The sequence below is a fragment of the Brassica oleracea genome, chromosome C2, assembly GCF_000695525.1.
Source record: "Brassica oleracea var. oleracea cultivar TO1000 chromosome C2, BOL, whole genome shotgun sequence".
Taxonomy (NCBI): Eukaryota; Viridiplantae; Streptophyta; class Magnoliopsida; order Brassicales; family Brassicaceae; genus Brassica; species Brassica oleracea.
Genome location: NC_027749.1, coordinates 23,692,973 through 23,704,105, shown reverse-complemented (window position 1 = coordinate 23,704,105; position 11,133 = coordinate 23,692,973).

The window sequence follows — 11,133 nt, the reverse complement described above, 5'->3', positions numbered from 1 at the left end:
TTGACCAGATCTAGTCTTCTCCATTTTTCGTGCCTTGACCAGATCTATTCTTCTCCATTTTCCGTGCCTTGACTAGACTAGATCTAGTCAAATTTGTATTTTCTATGCATTGTTTTCCCACATTTTTTTTTAATTTCTTTGACTACAAAAAACTATAAATATGTAATCCCGTTTGATGAATAAAATCAGTTCAGTTTTGGTTGTTTATTTTCGATTCTTCTTTTCTCTGAGTGAGAGAGAGAGTTCTTAGCTAGTTCATCGGTTTGAACCGGCTTGTTGATTTGGTGGTCAGCCAATCATCTTTGTGTGTCGTTTGGTGGTTAGCCAACACACTACATTCGTTCTTAGGTGGTTAGCCTTAGATCGTGGTATATCAAAAGCCATTCCGCATCTCTTGACTTGACGATCCTTTCAATTCCTCTCAGTTCCAGAAGTGTCGTTTGCCTTCTCGTATCATATCCAACACCCAGCTAAAGTGATCTTCCTATCTTAGGGTTCTTCACTATCATTTCTTGCAATGAAATTTTACACCGTATCAACACACGTCCGCACCAACGAGCATAAGACCATGCCTCACAATCATAACCAATAAACATTAAGCCCACTAACCAAACATCTAATTTCAAAACATAGTATACAACAATTCACCACTCAAATTCGAGATAGACATCAAATAAACAATTATTAAGAACATGTAATACATAAGATTCAATAAATGTATGTATCTTGATCCAAAATTATAGCACATGATACATTTTTAACTAATACATATATTATATTATGTTTTTCCTGTTCCATAATAAATTTATAGTTAAATTTTAAAATAAAATAATTTATTACTCAGTATAACAAATGAAAAAATATAGGAGGTAATAGAATTGGTAAAACAGCGACTAATAATACACTGAACTGAATAATATTTTTTTTAATTAAAATTTCAATTTAAACAAAATATAAAATAATCAATCTTTTGAGTATTAAACGTAACCACAACAATAAAAACTTGAATAATACTTACTATATATAAAAATTTGAGCAAACATTCAATAAATGTATACCATATTAATCATGAAAATCTCATCATGCTAATACGACTTTATAATCTCTAACAAGAATAATAAAAAATAATAGTTAGACATATGCGAAGATGATATAAAATGTGTTCTCATTATAAAAAACATAACAAAAAAGAAAGATAATAACTAAAATAGTATAATGTCATAAAATATATTTGACAAAAAAAAAAACAAGTGACAAAAATAAGCAAAATCAAACATTAACTAAAATGAATATAATATCCTTCATCACTTAAAATGTCCTAATAGACAATAAACACTATTGTAAATGAAAAACTTAAACACAAACCACCAAATCATACAAAAAATAAAAATTGAGATCATAAGTAAAGTATACCCCGCTAGGGCCTACCCTAATATATAATAAAACAATTGAAAATATGTAATTTCTATTTTATACTTGTGTAATAAATGATGTTGATGATTTGTTTAGAAAAAATAATTAATGAAGTAGTTATAATTAATTAAAAATAGAATAAAAATCTAAAATAAATTATTTTAAAATAAGTGGGGTTTTCTGGTTCGTTAACGAAATACTGTTTGAATCACACAATCTCTTACAAAGCTAAATGAATTGGCCCAAAATAGTGGTCCATTAGTGATAAGCAGCCCCAACATGCAAAAAATGTACAAATTCAAATAACTAAAAGTTTGTTTAATCTATATTATTAAAACTGAAGTACAAATGAGAATTGTTTGGAAACATGGATAGCAATATAAATAAGAATTGTTTGGAAACATGGATAACAGTATAAAAAGAAGTATAATTTCATTTTTGTAATTTTATTAATTATATTACCTAAACAATACATCACATTACATCATAAATTATATTTGCCTTAACAATACATCAAATTATTAATTATATTGTCATAAAAGTAATAATGAAGTTTTGTATTTATTACTTGATTAACATTAACTTTGTGCAAATTATAAAAGTCAAAAATGTAAATAACCGGGTTTTGCATATGGTTAATAGTTCGATTTAGTTTGTTTTACTAAAACTTTCGTTTATATTTCCAGTCGGTGAAATATTACGTAGCTAAACACATAATTCAAAGTAGGCGTGTCAAAATGAGTTATCGCTCATGGACTGGCTCAGCTCAGCTAAATTTTTCATGAGTATGATCTCTATTTTAGGTTCATTTAATTAATGAGCTTAATGACCGCACTGAAACTAAATCACGAGTTATATGAACGATCTTTAATGAACATGAGCTAACTCATGAGCTTGATCGTTTTTATACTTAATATATATATATATATATATGGATTACTTCTATTTTTATTATCTAAGAAAAGATAATTTCTATATTAATCATATTTTTCTTCTAAAATTCAAATGTAAAACTAAAAAGTAATAAATATATATAAAATATAAAATAATATTGATATTAACCCTCATATCATATATTTTTAGAACTAAAATATAAAATTAAATATTCTTAAGGCTCTTATGAGGAATATATATCTTTAAAATTTGAATAGATGAAAAGTTTTTTTTTTTTTGTCAAGACTCTTATGCGAAATATATTATTGGATCACTAATTTAGCTTTGATTTAATATATTATAATGTCTTGGGTTTATTTAATATTTAATATTAACTTTTGAATTTTTAAAATTTAAATTATATTATAAAAAATATTCTATATTTTATTTTTTAATTATTTTTATAATTTTTATTTTTTTATATTTGATCGCGAGTTAGCTCATTAATTCATGATATAGATGATCTGAGTTCAAGTTTGCATATTGAAGTTCATATAATAAATTAGCTGAGCTGAGCTAGCTCATGAAAGACTCGAGCTCACCATGAGTTGTGCTGAGTTGAGCGAGTTAACTCATTTTGACACCCCTAATTCAAAGGCATATATAGTTTATGTGAATAACATAATAACTTAAATCATCTATATTATTAAAACGTATTACATTTATTGTAACTATTTTACTAAATAAAAAAATTATGTCTATTTCCCTTATTTTAGCCAAACATATAGAAAGAGTTTTTTTTAATTTATTTACATAATCAATTAGGTATAGACATTCGGGTACTCATTCAGGTATAAGTTGTTTCTTTCGAGATTTTTTTTCTTTTAGTTTTGAAATTAGATCCCGCTTGAATATTATAAATTTATGTATGGGGTTCGAGTTGGGTCATCCCAGATCTGAATGATTCTGATTATGATATATAGGAACATAAAACTATTTAAATAACCAATATATCTCAAACAGGTTCAGATATTTGTACCAAAAATAATCTTGTTATTCGATTCAGTCCGAGTATTTTGAATATAATTAGTTATATGGCGACACATCGAAAATTATGAAAAATGAATATCAATTTATAAAAACGTAAAAATCAATATCCGTGCTGGCGCGCGGGTCAAAGCTCCAGTGGTTATTAAGTTATTAACCAGTCCTCTCTGTGTCTTCAAACATGTCATACATAATACATCCAACGTGTTTCTATAAATACATGCAAGCTATGGCGCTTGGTAACTTACAGTAGTTTATCAAAGATTTGTCTCCCTGTTTAACACGTCTCGCTCTATATGCATGTTGTGGAGCTTGATTTTAAAGTATTTTTTATAAAGGATATTCTATTATACACTGCATGGTAAGTGGTAACTAATACAAGGCTATATGATCTTTTGGACATACAGATACAGTTGATAAATAATACAAAGCTATGATTATATTTACGCACTCATGTTTGATATAATATCATATAAAATGAATTGAGTAGGTTTTACCGCCCCCCCGAGCTCTTATTATCTTAATCGGAATATTATTTAGAAAATCAACCTTTTATCTTCAATACATTATGCAACATTTGGTTAGAGTTGCTTTGTTTCCTTTATATGATATGGTATTTGATATCTGATGTAACCATAACTCCCTACTTTACAAGAACGATTCTTGATAGTGACGACCCGAGCATAGGCATATCTATCGTTTCACATGGTTAGTTAATCCAATTGTTTATAACTCATAGTCCTTGACTGGTACGATGAATGATTAGAAAAGTAGGAACCATGCCACTTTAGTAGTAACCACAGAAAGATTGAAATGCCCAAAATGAAATATATAACCTAATTAAGGAACCAACCAGCCAACCCGGAGAATTAACGATCCATCATTATGAATCACTTATGGCTTAACACGATGGTTGGTTAGGACTTGGGAGTCCAGTCTGATGGTACCTCTATATAACTTTGACTTTTGTCTTTCTTCTGTTTTGTTAAAGGAGAGGGATCATCCAACTCCAAAATGAAATCCTTTAGTTAACAAACCTTTTATTTCTCAATAATAATGAATGATCAAGTTTCAAAAAAATAGTATTCTCTCCGTTTCGGTTTAAAGTTTTTTCACTTATACTATTAAGAAAACGATTAAATTTTCTAATTATACCCATATTTAATGCATTTAGCTTATTTGTATTTGATAATTAATGAAGTAGGAGAATAGAGATAAAATTGGAAAATTTGACAAATATATGAATTGAAAATATAATTGAAAATTGGAAAATTTGACAAATATATAAATGAAACAAATTTTAAAGTATACAAAGACAACTAGTATGAAACCGAGGAAGTAATAATGAAGAATCTCGATGACTACAGATGATCTCATCCAATGATTACTTAGCAGTTGTTTGATTCAAGTGGTTCGAAAACTTAGCCATATACGTCCATACTAAATCTGATTTTTATATGTACAACTCTATATTATTATTAAGGGTTTGATAATGAATGTTATTGTGAATATACAATACTGCGGTTCAGCTACTACGTGTGATTCATGCCATGTTTGGAACTACGGTTGGCGCTAGTCGGGTAACTCCGGACCTAACGAGTTACCGAAAAATCGGGGAATACTCGAAAATTACGCGGAACCTAGTTTTAAATATAATTTAATATATTTATAATATATTTAGCTAATTTTAAACACGATGATACAAGTTCATATACATGATTATATAATTTTTTTATATATAATTTTAAACAGTTTCTTTTTGATTTGTAAAAGGTGGATTTGGTACGAAAAAAATTCCTAAATGTAGTATGTATGTGTTTATTTTAGGTTTGATAGCTAATTATAATAATTTAGTAATGAATAATTACACAAAATCTGTCAATAAAAAGTAAAAAATAATCAACCATGTTTTAACTTACACGAACGGAAAAAAAAAAAAATTAGGCGGTCAACGCGGGATTAGGCGAAAATTAGGCGGTCAACGCGGAAATTAGACGGTCTTACGCAGGTCAACGCGGATCAACGCCTGACTACACCAATTTAGGTATAATCACTGCGGTTCGAACAGGGGATTCATGTGATGTATCGGTGGTGTCATTGAATTCCAGTCCTAATCATTGGAGATACATTCACACATATTTCTTCCACTGCTCCGCAACGACGATTTGATGACTTTCTGATCCAATCATTTCTATAACAACAATAATGCATGTACTAAATATTATCTCACATCTTGATAATTAATTCCAGCAATTTTGCAGTTGATGATATGAAGGTGGAAATATGACTACATGCATAGTTTTTCATGGGCACTTTATTATACGGATTTCTCGGAACTCTTAACTATACCTATTGCGAAGTTAAACGTGTATATATCCGAATCTTTCGAATCCACCTAACGTGTTTTTTATAAACAAAAACGGTTTTAATCTGCATACTGAGAAGTTAGAACGCAGATAAATAATTGGAATCGTAGAAAAAAATAATTAAGATGCAGAAAAATTAACTAAAGTACGGAAAATTTAAAATTTACAGAATAAAAGAATATATATTAAATTGATTAAAATATTTCATAGGGTATTACTTTGTTATAAGAAATTATAAATATCAATAATTAAAGTAATTATTAAAAAAGTTAAAATAACTAAAATTTAATAAAAATATTTTAGTTCTTATTATAAATATTTAGCTAATTTTTCAATACGTTCTAATTGTTATCTATTTAATAATATGAAAGTGTTGATTTTGTAAATAATCAACTAAAACTTACTTTTCCACTTAATAAAAATTTATCTGTATTTTTGTTGAAAACTTGCATTTTGCTTTTTTCGCAAATTTTGTTGATTGGTAAAATATTTACGGAATCACATTTAAGACAACATTCCGCCATTCCGCAAGATTACTAATCAGTGCCAATGTAAATGCCATGTTTACTTGAGGCTTTTTTGTTTCTTTAAAAACCTGTAAATAAATAAATTGTATTATCAGTTAGTCTGACGGCCCAATCAATTCAATCAAAAACCAATTGTTTCGGCCACGTTAGCTAAATAGAATAATCAGCTTTGTTTACACATTTGTTCAGTAGTAACACCTTGTACATATTTGTTCTCTTGCTAACATCTTGTACTTTTTTTTCGGGTTGTTTACACATTTTTGTTTGGGTTGTTTACACATTTTCTCTATATTTTATTCTAAAATAAAATAACTATATTATAAAGTTGAATTTACTCAAATATTTCACTCTAAAAAAGAGTTACCCTATAAAAGAATGCAATATAGAGTAATGTTGATTTTTTAGAATAAAAAAAAATAACATTACTCTATATTTCACTTTATAGAGTAACTTTATTATAGTCATAGAGTGAATTATTGGAACAAATCCAATTTTATAATAGTGTTACTCTATTTTAAAATGAAATATAGAGAAAATTATTGTGTATCATTTGAAATGCTCTAACACCTCGTACATATTTGTTCTTTCACATCCTGTACCCTTTTTTGTTTTTGGGTTGAATATCTTGTGCAAGTATGAGCTATCAACCATTCCTAAAAACAGTTTTTTTAGCAAGGGATGTTGGATAACTAGAGTATGTAAAAAACATGTAACTATATGTATTTAGATAACAAGAGATGGTAAATTAATTGGTATGAGATTATATTACTTAGTACTATTCCATCTGAATTATCAAGTTATCATACACTCATATAAAATGTTGGCATATAAATTGAAATTGCGGCTTTGCTGGGTGTTAGCATTAAAAGAAATTAATTTAATAATTAATTGAATAAAAAAAGACTATTTTTTTTGAAAGATTATTTTTAAAAAGCGTCTATTATTCTTGACAAAAAAAATACATATCTATATTATTAGAACTGAAGTACCTTTTGGTTACGTTTGGAAACATGGATAAAAAAAGATAAATGATAATTGTTTGGAAACATGAATAGCAGATTAACTACTTCCTTTTATTTACACATGTAGCCATTGCATTTATAATAAATTACGTATTTACTTTTTGTATTTTTTATTTACAGATTCTCCCACTACATTTAAAATAAATTTAATTAATTAATTACAATGGTTGTTGTTTCTTTATGGTGAAAATAAAAACATAAACTGAAATATATAGTATATATTATATAAAAGAATATTAAATATAGTATTACTTTATTTAGTTTAGTCAAATATACAAATTCCGAGAGTTCAATTTTCAATAAAACAAAATCTCATAAAATTAATAATAATTCATAGAAAACTAATGCAAAAATTAAAAATTTAGGTATGTTTTTTTCATTTGAAAATAAATTAACAAAAAAAAACATAGGTTAATATATGAATTTGTATTAAGTTATAATAAAAATATAATATTATGTACAAATACAATTTTTTTATTATGAAACATCTATATTATAAAATAATATATTCTACTTTATATATGTAAACTACAAAACATAAAAAATATACATGAATTTTATTTTTTATAAAATCAGCGGTTCTTGAATTTATATTGAGCACAAATTAAATCCAACACCCGCGCGCCTCCGCGCGGATTAAGTTCTAGTATACTCTTATTTTTCTTACACAAACATTTTGATGAGCTGGTCTATGGACTGGCTAACATTGACGTACTGCAGACTCAACGTAAGATCTAATTATTTTCCAAGATGAATTGGGTGCTAATTATTATATATTTGCTTTAGTGTCTTCAATCAACCAGAGACTATTTTCGTATTTTAAAATATATTTAATTTTTTGATAAATATTGTAACACGGACTATAAAATTATCAATGCCTAAAGACCCATATTAAGATTAAGTTATTCGAAAATCACATAAGTACGTTACGTACGTCATTGCCTACTTATTCCTTTGATCCATAACAAATAGTATCATTTCTACCGAAACCAGTTTTATATGATAAATTTTTTCGTATAATTGCAATGCAAGGCTGTGTCATTTGCTTTTTATTCTACATAATTTATGCTGGGCCTAATATTATAGCCTAATGGCTGAATTAATAAAAGGTATAAGGTGAATACAAATGGGCTTACAGATCACATGGAAAAATCCTGGTTGGGTTAAATGAATGAAACTTAAGAACATCCCAGATCGGGGAAGTAGAGAGGAAATGAGCAATATATATATGCTCATGTGTTATGAGTTGTTAAACGGCTCAAGGAGAGAGGAAGTCTCTCCACGCGTGCGCCGCCGCTGCCGTCCGGCCGGTTCGGCTCGGCTCGGGTTCTGGGTCCCAATAAAAATATTCTTTTTAGACCAAGTTAAGCACTACATTTTTTTCATTTCATTTCAAAAAAACTGAATGACGTTCGTGAATAAACGACGCGTAGTTTGTCTAAAAACGACACGAAGTTTGTCTGTTCGAAATGTATCAGAACGAGTCAACAGAAGAGAGATCTTTGCGGAGAAAGTTTCTCAACTCTCCACTCCCGAGATTTCAGAGATATTTTCGCTAAACGTGTGCAACAGTTTCGAAAATCAAATCCGGTTCTCTCCTTTAAATATCCGCCTCCTCTTCATTCATTTCTTAACTTTTTCACATCGAAACCAACAGCAAAAATTTCCTTAGCGTAAGTCTTAAATACGAGAGTGTTTCGTAGAGTTTATAGTTCGATAGGGCGATCACGAGTAAAGCGTGATTTGTCTGCCATGGTTGTATCCTGGGACTCGGTATTCGTACAGTTCCGTCTCACTAACGGAGCGAATATTTAGAGTTAAGGAAAGAGATTATATCTCGACTCCATGTTCATTAGCGAATACGATTTCTTATCGTTCTTGTATTCTCTCTTTACAATCGTTTATTTCCTTAACATATCGCTTTTATTATATCGTTTATTTCAGTCCGGTTATCCGGCTTTTACAATCTTAACTCTAAATCGCTTTCTATCTAAAGCGGTTGATCGGATTGAAAAACGGTCTTATGAAACGGTTTAACAAGGATTTGTTAACGGGTTTTGGAATGATGTTTGCAATTTGCTCTGTAGCACTTCCGCGAAACGTTTCTTACTTATTGATGTTAGGAGTTTTCAAGGCTCCTAAGACAAATGTTGTAGTATAAAAGATTTTCGAACCAGTTCTGAGGGATATCAAAGCACCGAGAATGCAAGTACTCACTTAATCTAAGTGCAACCGATAATTTAAGAGGTTTCCAAACTAATGATTAATGATAAATGAAATGACTTTCTTTACTAAGGGAAAAGAGAACTCATGGGCATAGGGATTAGACCTTGGGTGATCAAGTTTCGAACTAAGGATGGCAAACGATCAATTAAACTATCAACCTTAAGCTTAGACACAATCTTAAACAAGCTCTATGTCTAGATGAATGTTCATTTGCTAACATATCTCAAACATCAAATGTCTTTGGTTGAATAATATGAAAGCAATCATTACTAACAAGTCTATTGGCTATCTTAACACCTTTAACAACAAATGTCTTTGGTAAAGTATGTTAAAAGCTTAGGAGAGTTGTCTCAGGCATTTATCAAACACCTTGTGGGTTGGGAAATGCCTATTGATCAACTTTTAAGTGGCCAACTCAGAAGATGCATTATGAATACTCTACTAGCAAGGAACAAGAATGATCTACACTAAAACATCCTAGAACTAACCTAATCACCCTTGATCTCCTTAACCCATGAATTCAAAAAGTGATTACTCACTAATCTCCATGATTCCTCTCAAACTCATGGTGGATTTCAGATTAATCATGTAGAGAAATAGATAAGAAATCAACAAGAACACAAGATGAAAGCAATCGAAATCTTAATCAAAAGAAGTTTTACTAGTTGTTCTCTGGAAAAAGAGATTGTTTTCTGGTGGCTTACAAAAGTACTTAAAACATAGGTTTTTAGAAGTAAAAACGTTCATAATGAAATGACCAAAAGGCCCTTGAGTAGAAATGAATTCGAGCAAACAGAAGGCGCGCAGCGACCTCCAGTAGTCGCTCCGGGAGGTCGCTCCGGGAGGTCGCTCCAGGCTTTGGGAGCGACCTGGAGGGGTCGCTGTGAGACGTCGCTCTCGAGCTTTTATTATATCGTTTATTTCAGTCCGGTTATCCGGCTTTTACAATCTTAACTCTAAATCGCTTTCTATCTAAAGCGGTTGATCGGATTGAAAAACGGTCTTATGAAACGGTTTAACAAGGATTTGTTAACGGGTTTTGGAATGATGTTTGCAATTTGCTCTGTAGCACTTCCGCGAAACGTTTCTTACTTATTGATGTTAGGAGTTTTCAAGGCTCCTAAGACAAATGTTGTAGTATAAAAGATTTTCGAACCAGTTCTGAGGGATATCAAAGCACCGAGAATGCAAGTACTCACTTAATCTAAGTGCAACCGATAATTTAAGAGGTTTCCAAACTAATGATTAATGATAAATGAAATGACTTTCTTTACTAAGGGAAAAGAGAACTCATGGGCATAGGGATTAGACCTTGGGTGATCAAGTTTCGAACTAAGGATGGCAAACGATCAATTAAACTATCAACCTTAAGCTTAGACACAATCTTAAACAAGCTCTATGTCTAGATGAATGTTCATTTGCTAACATATCTCAAACATCAAATGTCTTTGGTTGAATAATATGAAAGCAATCATTACTAACAAGTCTATTGGCTATCTTAACACCTTTAACAACAAATGTCTTTGGTAAAGTATGTTAAAAGCTTAGGAGAGTTGTCTCAGGCATTTATCAAACACCTTGTGGGTTGAAAATGCCTAAAGATCAACTTTTGAGTGGCCAACTCAGAAGATGCATTATGAATACTCTACTAGCAAGGAA